At 40.5% G+C, this 18,669-nt stretch overlaps 1 non-coding gene across 1 annotated transcript; it reads left to right on the forward strand.

Annotated features, from left to right (window-relative positions):
* The first annotated feature begins 14,147 nt into the window (after positions 1–14,147).
* Positions 14,148–14,250, forward strand: LOC123576240. Its single transcript, XR_006701260.1, has one exon. It is a non-coding gene; the product is annotated as a U6 spliceosomal RNA (small nuclear RNA).
* The last annotated feature ends 4,419 nt before the right edge of the window (positions 14,251–18,669 follow it).

The following is an 18,669-nucleotide window of genomic DNA, read 5'->3' on the forward strand; positions in this document are numbered from 1 at the left end:
GTCTTTGGATTAGAGGAAATCACCTTGATTCCCAGATCCAAGGGATAATAGGGAGCTGCCACCTAAAATTATAAACCAGGATATTTTATTCTCTAGACCTTACTATGCAATATAGTAGCCACTAGCCAATGTGGCCTTTGAGCACTTGAAATATGGTTAGTCTGAATTGAGATAAGCTGTAAGTTTAAAATAGACATGGGATTTCAAAACTTATTACTAAAAAAAAGAATATTTCACTAATAATTTTCAAATATCAATTATACGTTAAAATGATAAGATTTGGGCTATATTAGGTTAAATAAAATATATTGTTAAAATTATTTTCGCCTTTAATTTTACTTTCTGAAATGTATCTACTAATTTAAAATTACATAGGGGTCTCACATGATATTTCTGTTGGATAGTGCTGCTCTAGATTCTTGTTTGGATTGACTAACCTTTACTGTCAATTACTCTCTGTTTCTGCTTGTTATGTTAATCAGTGTTCTAATGGTATAGCTAATCCAAGTCTTTCCTAAATTCTACCTGCATTCAGATGACAGCTTACTTTACCACCCACCTTTTGCTTGCTATCATCTGGAGGAACAATTGAGTCACGTCCTTGGGTTAACCAGTGATTTTTTTGCTAGAAGTCATCTGGATTGGCAACCTGCCAGTTATTGGCAATCCCAGGATTGCCCCAAACAATGAAACTAGTTATTCAGTTCTATGTGCTGAGCTGATTCTCTCTGATGGAGATGAACTTTTCTTAACATTCATATAGTAAATCCAGAGTAGGATTCTGATTGGCCCTTCTTGGGTCACATGCATGTTACCGAAAACTGGGGTCAGGAGGGTGTTGCACTTCACTGATTTTGTTTACAGGCCTAAGCCTGTGACTAGTGGGGAAAGTTTGTTGCCAGAAAAAGGAGAGAGGAAAGTGTATATGTCTAGTAGATAAAATAGTAGTTACTACTACCTGCTGTGATTAACAAGCCTCTCACTTAGGGCAGGTTGAGCTGCGCCTCTGCTTGTTTGAGTTGAAGCTGCCTGGAGTTTACCCACACAAATGTGTGCAACTAAGAATACCAAATCATTCTAAATCATAGACTAGGCAACCTGAAAGTAAAACACTTATGCTTTTCCTCCATTTACTCTTCTAAAGTCTGTTCTTTAGTATTTGCATGGTTTCATTTGGCAAAGGCATATAGAGTACTTAGCTGTAAATGCTGAGTAATTATATGCTGTTGTAAGTGACTGAGCCATTATCTACAGTAAGTGTGCAACCTGTCATAGGAAAAACAGCCTTTGGATTGATCCTGTAATTAGTCCATATTGCTATAATTATGTTCCAGAAAAATGTCTCTTGGCCCACTTTAAACATATATACATATATATGTATGTATACATACATATGTATGCATATATATATTTGTATATATGTATATATGTATATATATATGTATGTGTATATATATGTATGTATACATATACACATATATATGTATACATACGTATATATATTTATATAAATAAATATATATTTATATTTATAAATATATATATGTATGTATACATATATAAGTATATGTATACATACATATATATATACACATACATATATATATATATATATTTTTTTTTTTTTAAGTAGGCTTCATGCCCAGTGCAGAACCTAATGTGGGCTTGAACTCATGACCCTGAGATCGAGACCTGAGCTGAGACCAAGAGATGGACACTTAACCAACTGAGCCACTCAGGCACCCCTAAACATATTTTAAGAAGACTAAAACTCATATTGTTTAAAATCATGTTATAGTATTTTTGTGGGGAAAAAAGCACAATTCTTGGAGTTGGTCAAATGAGGCTTGGGAGTTCTTTTTGATAAAAAGATAACCTAGAGATATAAGAAATTTAATTGCTTCTGTTTGTCAGCAGATTTTGATTTTGTTTTTATGGTATGCTTTTCTTTACCTGTTGATTTTGAGATTTGAGGACATGATCTGTCAACAGTCATTGAAAAATATGAGGATATCTTTAGTTTCAACTTGCAATTAATTTTTATAGCTGTTTACTGTCCTCAGTGGTTCCCCATTCATTATACCATCCCTGTTCAGTAAGGTTATGATAGGTAGAGAAACAAAGAATCAGAGATATTAAGAAGTTTTTCTAAGGTTATGTAGACAGTAAGTGGCAGAGCTGGGACTTAAACCTACACCTTCTGCGTCAAATAGTATGCCTTTGGCTACATATGACAGTATATTTGGCTAATAGTGGTGTAAACAAAGAAGACATTTAATAATCTTATATTAAAAGAAGACTGGAAACAAATGGCTCCAGGTTAGTTCAAGGAGCTAGACTGATGTCTCTGATTCTCTTGACCTTTCCCTCTAGGCCACACTATGATTACAGGAGCTCCAAACATCACATCTTCACAGAACAGAATCAATCTAAAGCAGAAAGAGAAAGATAGGAGACCTCTTTCTCTCTCTCCATCTTTCCCTCTGCCCTTTCTTTTTTTCTCCTCTGTCCTCCTTTCCTGCCTATTTCTCTCATTCTCTGTTTCTCTCTCTCCCCCTTCCCCTTTCTTTCTTGATTTTGTCCACCTTTCTCTCTTTTTTCTTCTTCTCTTACATTCTTTCTTTCTTCCTCTCTTTAGTTAGGAGATACATCTTTCCAAGAAATAATTCTCCAGACATTTCTTCATATATCTCATTGGCTAGAACTTGATTATATTTTTAACCCCAGTAACAAGGGAGGCAGGCAAAGGAAATATCTGGAACTTTTAGTCTCTGTTCCTGGAGGCAGATTTTGCTATAAAAGATGATAGCGTTGCAAAGTGTTTTGGTAGCCGACAGTGTCTGCTACGTCTCTGTACTCCAAGTCCAGTGCTCTTTTAATCTTATCTCATCGGATGTATTTTTATTGCTTAGAAATAGAAATGGCATTAGAATTTTTTCACTTATTTAGAAGCCATTTATTGGCACATTACTAGACGATGTGGTATGGATTCTGGGGCTGCAAAAATTAATAGATACTCTTCTTGTCTTTAAGGAATATATGATCAATGAAGGAACGTAGGACCTGAATGAAAATGCTTTAAACGTAAATCAACGTCTAAATGCAGTTGTACTGAAAATACGAACTATAGGAGTTTGGAGTAACAACAGTTGGAAGGCAACAAATATTGCCTTCAATTGGTATTTAGTATTCAAGAACTGAAGTGAATGTATCACCAACTCGGTATCCTACTAGGAAATCTGGCTGCAATTTGGTATTTGGTAATGCTGCAAAGTTCTTGCAGTGCTTATTAACATACAGATGGAATCCCTATTTTTGGTGGAAAGTGGAGGGCAATGAGTTGAAAATGTGGCAGCTGAATTTGCACAGTCACACTAAGCTCAGGCCAAGTTGTATACATTGAATTCTTTTGACAAACCATTCTCAGGAGCTTTAAGTAGTCTTGGTGAATAGTCACGTCGGGATATTGGCCAGTTTTGGATCACCATACAGGCTTACTACTTAATACCACTCTTTTTGTTATTTTTCTTTAGTATACATTCTATTTGGTGCCCTGTAGCCAGAATGCTTGAATTGGGGCATAAAGTTGCCTATTGACCGTCCGTAGATTTTGGAGCAAAGTTTCAAGTTGGTAGAAGCATGGGCCTGGAACACCTGCATGGTCATTTCAGGCCAGCGATGCTAACATGAGTGTCCAATAGATGAGCTGGATCTTCTCTATGAAATGTAGCTTTGATACTTAGGTAATTTTAGAGTTAGAAATTCTTCATAGCATTTTGGACTTAGAGAGTATTCTTCAGAATATGAAACTTATGGCTCTTTGACAGTAGATTCTTTGTCATGTACATTAAAAAAGCCTCCCATAGCCTTTGATACAGTACATTATGTACAGTAGGAATTCAGTAAGTGATTATTTTATTAAATGAGTGATTATTTCTTAGAGGATTCCAGCATATTATTGAAAATAGTTTCAAATTGAAACATCTTCCTTATTGGACATCACGTTTCAGACTAATAAAAAAAAATTGCATTTGTGGGGCGCCTGGGTGGCTCAGTTGGTTGTGTCCAACTTCGGCTCAGGTTATGGTCTTGCAGTTTGTGAGTTTGAGCTACATGTTCCACTCTGTGCTGACAGCTCAGATCCTGGAGCCTGATTCAGATTCTGTGTTTCTGTCTCTGCCCCTCTGCCATTCATGCTCTGTCTCTGTCTCTGTCTCTCTCTTTCTTTCTAAAAATATGAACAAAATGTTAAAAAATTGCATTTGTGATAAAAATACATTGAATAGTGAAACAAGTTTGGCTTAAAAATTTTTCAAAAATGTTTAATACGAAATAATTAAGACACAAAAGAGTATAAGCATAAATAACACATATCCTTGTACTTTCTATCCAGTTAATAAAAAAGTAATTGTATTTTATTTTATTTTAGAGAGCAAGCAGGGGTCAGGGGCAGAGGGAGAGAGAGAGAGAGAGAGAGAGAGAGAGAGAGAGAGAGAGAGAGAATATCTTAAGCAGGCTCCATGCTGAGCATTGAGCCCAATGTGGGGCTCGATTCCACAACCCTGGTGGAAATCAAGAGTTGGATGCTTAGCCAGCTGAGCCACTCAGGTGCCCCAAAGTTTGTTTTTAAATGAATATTAACTCTCTTTTTGTGGATAAAAATTAGGACTTCCAATCTAAATCTCGACAATGAATCAGGAATAAAATTGAGAAGAAAGATCTGTTTTCCCCTGTATTTAACCTTAAAGATGAGTTACTTATTATTTTTTGACTATTTTATTAGTTCTGTAAAATAATTACACATTATAAAAAACTCAAATAATACAGAGAAAGAAATAAGCATCTGAAGCTCAACAGTTCAGATACAACTACAGATGACATTATTTGAGATATTTCATATGCATACAGCACGTGGAAATATGTATGCACTTTACATAAATGGGTTCATACCATTCATTTTACTCTGAAAGTTGCTTCCTTCCTTTAACCCCCGTCTGCTGCATGTAGTGGATATTTTTCCATTTAAAGAGGAAAGGCTCTACACTGATTTTAATAGCGCTACACATGATCATTTTCCTGTATCATGATGTGCTTAACAAGGCAGCTATTCATGGCTATGTACATTTCTAATTTTTCCATATTATAATCTGTGTTTAATAAATAGTCCTAAGCATGGTTTTGTTCTTTTATCCTTTTAAAACAGTTCCTTGGGTAAATTCTTAAGAATGGGTATGGTGGATTGTCCCAGCGTCTGGATGTTTGGCCTCCTCACTGCATCTGTACCCTTTGCCATGTTACTTTCCAGCACTTTTCCTTGTGAGCAGGGTGCCACGTCCCAGCTTTGGGCTCCGGTGACTCGCTTTGGTCAATGGGATGTTAGAAACGTGGTGCAAGCAGAGTCCCAAAGGTGTTTTTGCAATTGAGTTGCTGCCGTCGCCATGAGAAGGACATTCCGAGCCAGCCTGCTGGTTCCGGGAGAGTGAAAGCAGAACGAGCCCAGTTAAACGTATTCAGTGAAGCTCTAACTGAATCAGAGTTGTCACCCAGCCCGCAGGCTCCTGCGTGAGCCCGGCAAGGTCAGCAGAACCGCACAACCCATCCTCAGTTCTGTGAACACTAACAGATTGTCTGTGGATGCCAATGAGGCTTTGTGGGTGTTTGTTACAAAGCATTAATGTGGCAATAGATAATCGATATAGTGGGATTTGGCTATTGAATTTTTTTTATTGGTACCTATATTGATTTGTAGTTTTTCTATCCAGTTTTCTATCCAGTTCTATCCAGCCTTGATACATTTTTCTGGATTTTTTTTTAAAGGTGATAAATGCAGTTTAGTGGAAGTGATTTCCATTATAATTAGATGAAAGTAAAAGACCAAATCCAACAAGCAAAAACTTCCTTGCTAGTTTACAGACCTCATTCCCATCTTGGGTTTTGCGTTTATCTTGGCTATTTGTTTTTCATGTATATGAAAATCATGTTAATAGTTAATGTTTATTTTTTTTTTTTAATTTTTTTTTTCAACTTTTATTTATTTTTAGGACAGAGAGAGAGCATGAACGGGGAGGGGCAGAGAGAGAGGGAGACACAGAATCGGAAACAGGCTCCAGGCTCTGAGCCATCAGCCCAGAGCCTGATGCGGGGCTCGAACTCACGGACAGCGAGATCGTGACCTGGCTGAAGTCGGGCGCTTAACCAACTGCGCCACCCAGGTGCCCCGATGTTTATTTATTTTTGAGAGAGCATGAGAGAGAGAGAGAGAGACAGAGCACGAGTGGGGGAGGGGCAGAGAGGGAGGGAGACACAGAATCTGAAGCAGGTTCTAAGTTCTGAGCTGTCAGCACAGAGCCCGACGCAGGGCTCGAACTTACGGACCGCGAGATCATGACCTGAGCCGAAGTCGGACGCTCAACCGACTGAGCCACCCAGGCGCCCCGAAAATCATGTTAATAGTTAAAATGAAGATGAGTGATTAGTTGTTCAATTACAGAAAGAAAATAGAAAAGTTAAATTACTAAGAAAAAGAAAAAAATTACCAAATTGATAATCCAAATTTGTTTATTTATTTACTTCTTCATTTATTTATTTGTAAATGTTTATTTATTTTTGACAGAGAGAGCGTGTGCACATGAGCAGGAAAGGGGCACAGAGAGGGAGACAGAGGATCTGAAGGCAGAGCCAGATGCAGGGCTCAAACCTACAAACTAACCTGAGCTGAAGTTGGATGCTTAACAGACTGAGCAACCCCAGGGCCCCTGAACTAAATTTACTTTTAAAGTTGTTTTAAAAGATTGTTAGTTTACTTATATTTGCATCAGTCTCATAAACTCTTATAAATGTTATAGCATTTAGTTTTGACTGTTATTCTAATTAATTTTAGGGCTGTGATTCTGGCCTCATTTTTCTAGCCTTGTACCCATGGCCCCATATTAATATTTATGCTGAACTAATAGAAAGTTTTTGTCCATTCTCACTTTAGACTTTGAAATGAGATCATTAGTTCCCATCAGTTAAGCAGAATTGAATTTCATTGCATATTCAGTCCAATTATCCTTGAAATCCACCAATAATCCCCAAACTTCATCAGAGTGATTAGTATCCATGTATTCTATGCCAAACCTTCCACTTAGAATTGTAATTAAGAAGATGGATATTTTAAAGTTTCACCTTTTTGTCCCTTCTCAAAACCACCACTTTTTGACTGTTTTGATTCTTTTTTTTTTTTTTTTTTCAACGTTTATTTATTTTTGGGACAGAGAGAGACAGAGCATGAACGGGGGAGGGGCAGAGAGAGAGGGAGACACAGAATCGGAAACAGGCTCCAGGCTCTGAGCCATCAGCCCAGAGCCCGACGCGGGGCTCGAACTCACGGACCGCGAGATCGTGACCTGGCTGAAGTCAGACGCTTAACCGACTGCGCCACCCAGGCGCCCCTGACTGTTTTGATTCTTTTAGACTGTGCATTGTGTGTGGTTTCTGTACCTTCCCCATCTGAGTCCACGATCTATCCCTTCAACCACATCCTTACATCAATCACCATGTTCCCTTATCTGTTAGCCTTCCTCTACACCTATTATAAGCTGCTCTCAACCCAGGGCAACCCACCCCTCCACAGGAGGACCCCACTGAGGAGGGTTACATCTACCATTCCCCTGGGGCCCTCGCTCTACTTCTGTGTCCAGCATTATTGGCAGATGATCACTTTTGAGGAGAAACTAATGATTATTCAGAGTGTATATTCTTAAAAACATTTTTTTAAATGTTTATTTATTATTGAGAAACAGAGACAGAGCATGGGAGGGGCAGAGAGAGGGGGAGACACAGAATCTGAAGTGGGCTCCAGGCTCTGAGCTGTCAGCACAGAGCCTGATGCGAGGCTCATACTCACGAACTATGAGATCATGACCTGAGCCGAAGTTGGACACTTTACCGACTGAACCACCCAGGCACCCCAGAGTGTATATTCTTTTTTAAAAAAAATTTTTTTTTTTTAACGTTTATTTATTTTTGAGACAGAGAGAGACAGAGCATGAACGGGGAAGGGGCAGAGAGAGAGGGAGACACAGAATCGGAAACAGGCTCCAGGCTCTGAGCCATCAGCCCAGAGCCCGACGCGGGGCTCGAACTCACGGACCGTGAGATCGTGACCTGAGCTGAAGTCGGACGCTTAACCGACTGAGCCACCCAGGCGCCCCCCAGAGTGTATATTCTTAAACTTACTTTGCTTCATGGCTTCAGACTTTCTTCCCCCCATCTACCATCTACACTGCCATTGGTTATTTTTCCAAAATATGATCACATTCCTGCCCTGATTAAAAATATCTAATGAATCTCTTCTGCCTAAATTCTGGGCATGGCACCCCAGGCCTTTCACAATCTGCTGGCCACCTGTTTCTGGATTCAATTTCTGCTCCTGGCTGTGGGGAACAGAGGGAGCTAAAGGGGCAGCCAGCGTAGAACCAGCTGTCAGTCAAGGCTGTGTGTGTGTGTGTGTGTGTCTGTGTGTGTGTGTGTGTGAGACAATTGTCGACATTCCAGGTGGGCACCACATTCTAGGGGACTGCACTCTGTAGGAATAAGGGCATAGTTTGAAAGTGTAGGGAGGTGTCTTGGGTTGGATTTCCCCTAATTTCCCTCAAGTTCCTGCAGAACTTGAGATATGTTTGTGTGAAGTCAATTTATTTGGAAATATGGTCTCAGGGAACAGGAATACAGGATGGAGGAATGAAACTGGAAAGGAGTAAGTCAATACAGGGGTAGATGATTGAACTGGACCAGCACTAGAGGCATCTTGTGTTGGATCCAGGGAGATGTCACGCGGAGTCTTATGCAGTGCATCTAAGAACTGTTTTCTTGGTGGCAGTGCAAGAGGGAGGAACGTATTCATTGACTTCTGTTCCCCATGGTCACGAGTGGCTTCGCTGATACTCATTTCCTTGTACATCTGGATTAAGAATTACAAGTGAGGGGCGCTTGGGTGGCTCAGTCGGTTGAGCGACCGACTTCGGCTCAGGTCATGATCTCACGGTTTGTGAGTTGAAGTCCCGTGTCGAGCTCTGTGCTGCCTGCTGAGAGCCTGGAGCCTGCTTCTGATTCTGTGTCTCCCTCTCTCTCTGACCCTCCCCCGCTTCATGCTCTGTCTCTCTCTGCCTCAGAAATAAATAAACATTAAAAAAAAAAAAAAAAAAAAGAATTCCGAGTGATTTGGAAGACATCTTGGTTTGGCCTCAAAGGGATCCCTGGGCAGAAAGCACGTGGTATTTGGTGCAGCTTAAGGCAGGGCATATGCTCTCCTTGTTCTGGGACAAAGGAAGTCAAAGAGCTAGTAACTGTGAAAGTGGCTAAGGTAAGAGGCGGGGTTAAGAAGGTTCCGAAATGTGCACAAGAAGCAGATGACTTAGGGGCCCCTGGGTGGCGCAGTCGGTTAAGCGTCCGACTTCAGCCAGGTCACGATCTCGTGGTCCGTGAGTTCGAGCCCCGCGTCGGGCTCTGGGCTGATGGCTCAGAGCCTGGAGCCTGTTTCCGATTCTGTGTCTCCCTCTCTCTCTGCCCCTCCCCCGTTCATGCTCTGTCTCTCTCTGTCCCAAAAATAAATAAATGTTGAAAAAAAAAATCTTTAAAAAAAAAAGAAGCAGATGACTTAGGTGGTATGTTGAGCTAGCGTCATCGAGGGAACCCCCCCTGGAGTAATGAGCAGTCAAGCTGGACACGAGCCAGGCCTCTGCTCAGAACCTTGCTGTTTGCTCATGACCAAAGTCCTTCCGAGTACCTAGGAGGACGGATGTGATCTGTTTCTCCCTTTACCCCTCTAATCTCATCTCCATCTTCTCTCCCATCGCTTATTCCTTTCTGACCACACTGGTCTCTGTGCTGAGGCTCTCACATGCTTCTGCCTTAGGACATCTGCCGAGGCCCTGTCCCAAGCACTCTGCATGATGAGTGTGAGATTCCTAGAGATCTGTCTCTTTGTTCTTTAACATCTTTGTTCACATGCTACTCTCCCAAGGAAGCTTAGCCAGATCGCCTATTAGAAATGCTACCCTCTTACACTCTTGATGCTCGTCACCTTTCCCTTTTCCCGTAGCACTTTATTACCTTCTAACATACTACAAAATTTGCTTCCTTACTAAGTTTTTTATGATTTTTTCTCTCTCCCTCTACAGAAGGCAAGCTCCTCAAGAACTGGCGTTTTGACTGGTTTGTTGGCAAATGTATCCCAAGTACCTGACATATAGTTGGTGCTCAAAAATGTTTAATTTTGGGGGCACCTGGATGGCTCAGTCGGTTAAGCATCTGACTTCGGCTCAGGTCATGATCTCACGGTTCATGAGTTTGAGCCCCATGTCAGTCTCTGTGCTGACGGCTCAGAGCCTGGAGCCTGCTTCGGATTCTGTGTCTCCCTCTCTCTCTCTCCGCCCCTCCCCCACTTGTACTCTGTCTCTGTCTCTCTCTAAAAAATAAATAAATATTAAAAAATATATATATATATTTAAAATTTTTTATTTTTGAATAAGAAAATAAAACAACACCAAAGTGAACTCTTCTTTAGAGAAGAGGCTCACAGTTACTGCCTTTTGTGCTTTTTTTGAGTCCACAGTTTGTAATCCAGTCAGTAGGAACAGCAGCTGCCTGCTCCTAATTGGAGCAGGGACAGAGATGGGCTAGAATTTTAACCATGACCTTCCTTTTATTGAAATTCAAGCAGGGCAGTGGTGAAAACTAAGCAATTTGTTGTCCTAACAGATTTACGAATGACAAACCACAGCTGAGAAGCTTTGAAAGGAAGGCAAAATCTGTCCTAGAGAGGAAAATAATCATGATTATGATATATTTGATCATGCTGTATTTGTACCATGCTCTAACTTTCTGTGTATCATCTAAGCATTATAACAGGCATTTACAGTAGGTAGAAATTACGATCCCTACCTTAGAAGGAAATGTTTATTATCTATTTGTACTTAAGAAGAACTGAGGTAAAATTCACATAGTATAAACTTAACTATTTAAAGTGTGCAGTTCAGGGGTGCCTAGGTGGCTCAGTCGGTTAAGCATTCGACTCTTGATTTTGGCTCAGGTCTGGATCATACGGTTTTGTGAGTTCAGGCCCCACCTCTGGCTCTGCACTGACAGTGTGGAGCCTGCTTGAGATTCTCTCTCCCTCTCTCTCTCTCTCTCTCTCTCTCCGCTCCTGCCCCATTCGCACTCTCTCTGTCTCTCTCAAAATAAATAAGTAAGCTGAAAAGAAATTAAGTGTGCAGTTCAGTGGCATTTAGTATGTTCACAGATGTTGTGCAACCATTCCCTCTATGTAGTTTTCAGAACATTTTTATCGTCTCATAAAGAAACCCCATACTCGTTATGCAGTCAGTCTTCATTACCCTCTCCCCACAGTCCCTGGCAACCACTCATTTGCTTTCTGTCTCTAGGGATTTACTTATTCTTGATTATTTCGTCTAAATGGAATCATACAATATGTGAATTTTTGCATCTGGCTCCTTTTACTTAGCATAATGTTTTCAAGGTTCATTAGGTTGTGGCGGGTATCAATATTTCATTCCTAGTAATGACTGAATACTATTCCAGTGTGTGATGTACCACATTTTGTGTATCCATTCATCTTTTGATGGATATTTGGGTTGTTTCCTTCTTTTGGCTTTTGTGAATAGTGCTGCTATAAACATCTGTTTTTTGTTTCAACACCTGGTTTCAATTCTTTGGGCTTTATACCTAGGAGTGGATTATACCTTTATTTTTACCTACTTTGTGCTGGGGGTTTCTTTTCTGCAAGACAGAAACACTAATTGAGGTGGTATTAGATGTATTAGCCAGGTCAAATGTGAAGCAATGTTAAGAAGAATGTTGAGATGAGAAAGCAAAAATTTCAGATGAAAATATGTAAACCACAGGTTCCGCATGGTTGCTATGATTAGACTGAGAATTTGACTCTTAGGCACCTGGCAGGTGCCAAAGGCTTTTTAAAGTCAGAAATGAAACCTGGAAGTAAAATGTTTACACAAGCCATGAAATCTAAGAGATGGGTTTGTCGGGGCACCTGGGCAGCTCAGTTGGATGAGTGTTTGACTCTTGAGTTCGGCTCATGTCCTGGTCCCAGGGTCATGGGATTGAGCCCTGCATCGGGCTCCATGCCCAACTTAGGTTTCCCCGCCCCCCCCCCCCCCCCCGCCTCTCTCCTCTGCTCATGCGTGCTTTCTCTCTTAAAATGAAATGAAATGAAATAAAAATTTAAAAGATGTGTTGTCTACATAACAATGAAAAACTTCTGTACAATCAAAGGAAAAAGAAGTTAAAAGGTAACTAGGAAACTGGAGGGAGCTATTTACAAATTGGTAATGAAAGGTCAATGTATAACATGTAAACAGATAATTTAAAAATGTCACCCAATGCTGGGTGACTCAGTGGGTTAAGTGGCTCAGGTCATGGTCTCCCAGTTCACAAGTTTGAGCCCTGCGTCAGGCTCTGTGCTGACAGCTCAGAGCCTGGAGCCTGCTTCAGATTCTGTGTCTCCCTCTGTCTCTGCCCCTCCCCCACTCGAGGCCTCCCTCTCAAAAATAAATAAAAACATTAAAAAATTTAAAAATATCACCCAAGACATTAAAGGGTAAGCAGGCATTTTGAAAAACAAGAAGTTTTTTTTTGAAGGGAGTAGTCTAGTAGATTAGAAAAGAATTTAAAAGATAACATTCAGTGTTGATGGGGATGTGGATAAAAGGTCAACATAAAACAGTGTTGGTGGGAGTTTATATTTGCAGACCTTTTTTGTAGGGCAAACTGATAGCATAGATCAGCATAGATCAATGGAACAGAATGGGGAGCTTAGAAATAGACCCCGCAGATCTTTGACAAAGGAGCAAAGGCACTTCAATAGAGAAAGAATAATCTTTTCGGCAAACGGTGTTGGAACAATTGGAAATCCATATGTCAAAAAAAATGGGTGGACACACAGACCTTATACCTTCCACAAAAATTAACGTATTGTAGTGAAACTTGAAAACACGAGGGATGGAAAGAAAATCCTAAAGACTACCGGTGATAAAAGACAGATTACCTACAATGGAAAGAAAATCAGAATGATATCAGACATTTCATCAGCAATACTTGATGCATAAAACAAATATTCAGCATATTCAGGGGCAGTGGGAGGAAGAAATGGACGCACGGATAGAACTTAACGTACCTCATCTGGCTGTGAGAGGAGGTATTGAGTTCTGTAGCTTGCAAATCCAGACTTAAACCCATACAGAAAGCTTAGAGTGTAGCCTAAGCCTGGGGTCGGGGGTACAATTAACTTGTAAGAAAGAGAAGCGAAAGCAGGCATGTTAAGGAGAAAATGATTAGTGTGTTTAGTCGAGGCTAAGCTAATTCAGTGGTGTACGTCTGGATAGCTGTAATTTTCCTCAACTGTGTATTTATTCTCTTTATACCAATCGTGACAAGGCAGTTACCAAAGATACTCATTTAATCCCTGTGCCATACTGTACTTTCTATAGAGGCTCTAGCAAGTGACAGGCTTTACTGTAGAGAAAGCCTTCTGGTCAGTGTGATTGCTCAGAGCATGACAGCTCCTTCTGCTGTAAAACATGATTTGGGGAGAAAGGCTTTTGCTCAGAAACAATGTAGTTTAGCCTAGTCAGTTAATCAAAAAGTGTAATGCTGGGAGATGTAATTTCATCATGTGGAAAACTTTCGGGGTATTATCTCATCCACTCACCAAATGCGGTCTTGCAATTAAAATCCCTCCATATACCAGCAGATGGAATTTTATGCAAGCACACACAGACGTGTGCCAGGAGAGTAAGAGAAGTTCCAAAGCACAGCTGCCTCCTCTACCTGACATAGGACTGAAAGAACCAAATTTATAAGTGAGTGCTTGCCAGACGGCAGACCTCTCAGCTTAGCCAATTATGTAAATGGAACTGGAAGAATGATTTGTACCAGGCACAGTTTCGGACGAAAGCCCCATTGTTGTAAAGCCCGATCCTTGGTCTACGCCGTTTTCAAAGTTTTTTGCTTTCTTTCCACTTTTGATTTGACTTTCCTGACTTCTGGAGAAGCAGCTGTGGGCGTACAGAGTAAGACCTTTCTTAAATTGATAATCTTCATAAAGACATAAGATCGGCAGAAACAGGGCTCAATTCGGCAGCACACGCACTAAAACGAACCATACAGAGAAGATTAGCATGGCTTCTGCTCAAGGATGACACACAAATTCGTGAAGCGTTTCATGTTAAAAAATCAGCAGAAATGTTGGGATTAAAAATTTTTGGTTTTAAGTTTATTTTTTTGAGAGAGACAGAGACAGCATGAGTCGGGGAGGGGCAGAGAGAGAGAGGGAGAGAGAGAATTCCAAGCAGGCTCCGTGCTGCCAGCACAGAGCCCCCAGTGTGGGGCTCGAACCCATGAACTGTGAGATCATGACCTGAGCCAAAACCAAGAGTCAGACGCTTAACCAGACTGAGCCACCCGGGGGCCCCATGAAACACTGAAATTTTAATCACTCACTGTGGTATGTTTATAAGGTCAACAGGTAGGGATTTTCAAGAATTGGCTAAATATATTTAAAAATTTTTTTTTCAACATTTATTTATTTTTGGGACAGAGAGAGACAGAGCATGAATGGGGGAGGGGCAGAGAGAGAGGGAGACACAGAATCGGAAACAGGCTCCAGGCTCTGAGCCATCAGCCCAGAGCCTGACGCGGGGCTCGAACTCACGGACTGCGAGATCGTGACCTGGCTGAAGTCGGACGCTTAACTGACTGCGCCACCCAGGTGCCCCTAGAATTGGCTAAATGTATTTTAAAACATTGTCTTTTGGTTCCTTCAAGCCAAATCAAAGCCTAGAATATGTTGATCATAGAACATGCCTTTAGGACTGTAGCAAATGCCTTATTTATTTGTGTCCAAAAGTTCTCTTGGGACCCCCATAGATTCAAAAAGAGTAATTTTTATGGCAGCGTCAGACCAGCACAGTTTTTACATATTGTGCTCCTGCCCAAGTTTCATTTGGAGAAAGCTTAACAAGTATGTGAACAATACCGTGGCCTAGATGGAGACCGACTTTAGGAACCTTAGTTCACAGACCAGTTACTTACTTGATTTTGTAAAACTGTTTTCTTTCCAAATATGTGTAATTTTATGGTTCCCTACTCTCTTTTCCCAGGTGTTTAGCAGTAAAATTCCCCTGAACTGCAATCATATTTAATAGCTCCTCTTGGGGTGTGGAGAAGGAAATATAAAAAATAGAAGGGGTAGGAAATGAAACTACTAGAAACAATAAGATGATTCATTAAGAAGCCCAATTATAAATTAACATACAAAATCAGGAGATTTCTTATGTAAAAATATTAATACATTTTATATAAACTGTATAGAAATTTATATAGGAAATATAATAGAAAAATATGTTCCATTCATAATGGCATTACAGGACATAAACCATACAGAAATAAACTTAACTAAAACTGTAAAGGTCCTTTTGGAAGAAAACTGTAAAATTTCATTGTGGGGCCATAAAAGAGGTCTTGAATAAATACATTAAGTACTTTGTTTTAAGTCTCTGAATATTTATCATGATTTTGTTATTTAAATACAAATTGTGGACATTTTCTTAAGGCAGTAGATGAGTTACAACAGGCCTTTATCACATGCATAGAACCTTACTGAATGGGTATACCTACTCTTAGCAGTTCCTAATGGCAAATATTAGAATGTTTCCAATTTTTCTGTGTTGGAAACAATGTAACAAGAACTTCCTCATGCATATATTTCTTTTTTCTTTATTTTTATTAAAATTTTTTTAATGTTTATTTATTTTTGACAGAGAGAGAGAGAGAGAGAGAGAGAGAGACAGAGCATGAGTGGGGAGGGGCAGAGAGAGAGGGAGACACAAAATCTGAAGCAGGTTCCAGGCTCTGAGCCGTCAGCACAGAGCCTGATGCGGGGCTCCAACTCACGGACTGTGAGATCATGACCTGAGCCGAAGTCAGACACTCAACCGACTGAGCCACCCAGGCGCCCCTCTTTTTTATTTTTTTAACGAAGCATGTTTCTTCTTTTTTAATTAAAAATTTTTAAAAAAATGTTTATTTGAGAGAGAGAGAGTGAGAGAGAGAAAGACAGACAGAGTGTGAGTGGGGAGGGGCAGAGAAGGAGGGAGACACAGAATCCGAGGCAGGCTCCAGGCTCTGAGCCATCAGCACAGAGCCCGTCTCAGGGCCCAAACCCACGAACCATGAGATCATGACCTGAGCTGAAGTTGGACCCTTAACCAACTAACTGGGCTACCATGGTGCCCCTTTATACCTGTATTTCTATATATTCACTTACTAATTTCTAGAAGTGGCTCAGAAAGTCTGCATGTTTAATATTTTGGCAAATGCTGTCAAAATGTGCTCCTACCAGTGCTGTTTTACGGTGCCTTTTTATCCGTGTTCCTTTAATACTGAATGTTATCTCTTAACATTTTTTCTCAATCTGCTAGATTCTCCCCAAATACAACTTTTTTTTTTTTTCTAAATGCCTGTTTATACTCAGGTTGTCTTTTTGAAAAACATGATTTGTAGGTGTTATTTATGTATTATGGACATTGAACTTTTGATACCTTTGCTGCTAATAATTCCCTCCGACTTTCTAGTTATCTTTTAACTTTTTCCCCTTTCGTTGTACAGAACTTCTTCATTTTTATGTAGTCAAACCTGTCTTTTAGATTTCATGGCTTCTGTAGATATTTTACTTTGGGTTTCATTCCTTACTTGGAAAAGCCTTTGACACCTGTCAGTTGCCTAGGAGTCAAATTCTCTGTGTAATTGTAGCAACCATGGGGACCCTGAGGCTACCAGTTTGTGACTCCAGTGGCTTCTCCTCCTGGTGAGGTCTTGGCTGTAAGTCACTGCGTGCATCTGTCTCTCCAGATTACAGGGTGTTATCTGCCTTGTTACCTCAGTTCTGTGATGGGTCCAAGGAAAGCCATTGATTTTCAGTTTGCTCAGCTGTTTCTTGTTGGAATGTAAGCGTGATAATTTCTAATCTTTTTGCATCTGGGAGCAGAAACTGGAAGCCTTTTACCGTAAATTATTTGTATGTAAGTGCTGAATAGGTTTATGTAGATCCAATTTAGCAATCTAGGTTTGGGCGGGGCATGGAGGGGTGGCATATCAGGAATCAGTGTTGTCTAGTTGCCTAGGTAACATCCGAAAGAGTTTTTAGACAGCGGAGAGAAGACATCGAGTGGTTTTATATCCAGGTGTGAGTCAGGTAAAGAGCTAGGGCTGCAGATAGATTTTCCGAGTCAGCGTAAATGCGGTATTGAAAGTCTTGGGTAGCTTCCTGTCTCCCAGCTAAAGTCCTTATTAGTACATTCTGTGCGAGTCTAAATGGTCTGGCTCTTGGTATTTCCCTGACCTCCCCTTCTCCCCTTGTTCACTGAGCTTAAACCACACTGACGTCTTTGCTAGTTCTTAAATAAACAAGGTCTGCGCTGGCTTCATGGCCTTTGCCCTTGCTGTTTCCTCTGCCTGTAATGTTTTGCCTCCTGGTGTCTTCTCTCACTTTTCCTATGTCTCAAAACCACCTACTCAGTGAGGCCTTGCCTAAAATTACTTATGTAAAATTCAGCTGCCTGTCTGCATGCCTCATATCTCCCTTCTCCTTAGCGTGTGTCACTATCTTACATACTCTGCGATATATATTGTTTATGCCCTATTTCTCCCATGAGATTGTAAGCACCACAGGGAAAGGGACTTTTCCTGTTTGTTTCACTGTATCCTGAGGTTTTAGGGCCACACTGTAGAAGTAAAAAGAATCAGGTGAAAATAAATTGAAACTATATTGTATTTAGGGGCATCTGCATGGCTCAGTCGGTTAAGCATCCAACTCTTCTTGATTTTGGCTCAGGTCATTGATCTCACGGTGGTTTGTGGGATCGAACCCTGTGTTGGGTTCCACACTGACAGCTGACAGTGTAGAGATTACTTGGGATTCTACCTCTCCCTCTCTCTGCCCCTCCTCTGCTCATACTCTGTCTTTGTCTTTCTCAAAATAAGTAAACATTAAAAATTATATTGTATTTAACCCATTCTATACCAAGTATTATCATTTCATGTAATATAATCATATAATCACTATAAAAATTAGTAATGAGATAATTTACATTCTTTTTTTTTTTTATGTTTGAAGTATTCAAAGTCTGGGGTGCATTTTATAGTGACATCGCATTTAATTTGCACCAAACACATTTCATGGGTTCCAGAACCGCATGTGGCTAGAGGCTGCTGTGTTGGACAGCTCTATGAGACTTGTGGGCTATGTTAGGACTGGGACATTTTTCTTAGGAGAAGTTGGCTGTAGATTCAGAAGTGACATGATCAGTTTGGTGTTAACACAAGTAACTGTGGCAGCAGAGTAGAGAATGAATTGGAGGGACTCAAGAGTCTGTGCAGGGAGATCGGTCTAGGAGAGATTTGCAGAGAAACAGATGTGGTGCCTGGACCAGGGTGCTGGCTGTGGGAGAGCAGAAGAGAGAAGATTCAGGAGACATTTAGCCAGAACATTCCACAAGGCTGGACAAAAATTGGTTGCAAAATAGTGAGGTAACTTTATAAGTCAGATAATAATTTGATTATAATTATCTTTTGTCTCCTGGAAGAGAACAG

Source organism: Leopardus geoffroyi, chromosome C2 (assembly GCF_018350155.1).
Source record: "Leopardus geoffroyi isolate Oge1 chromosome C2, O.geoffroyi_Oge1_pat1.0, whole genome shotgun sequence".
Lineage (NCBI taxonomy): Eukaryota > Metazoa > Chordata > Mammalia > Carnivora > Felidae > Leopardus > Leopardus geoffroyi.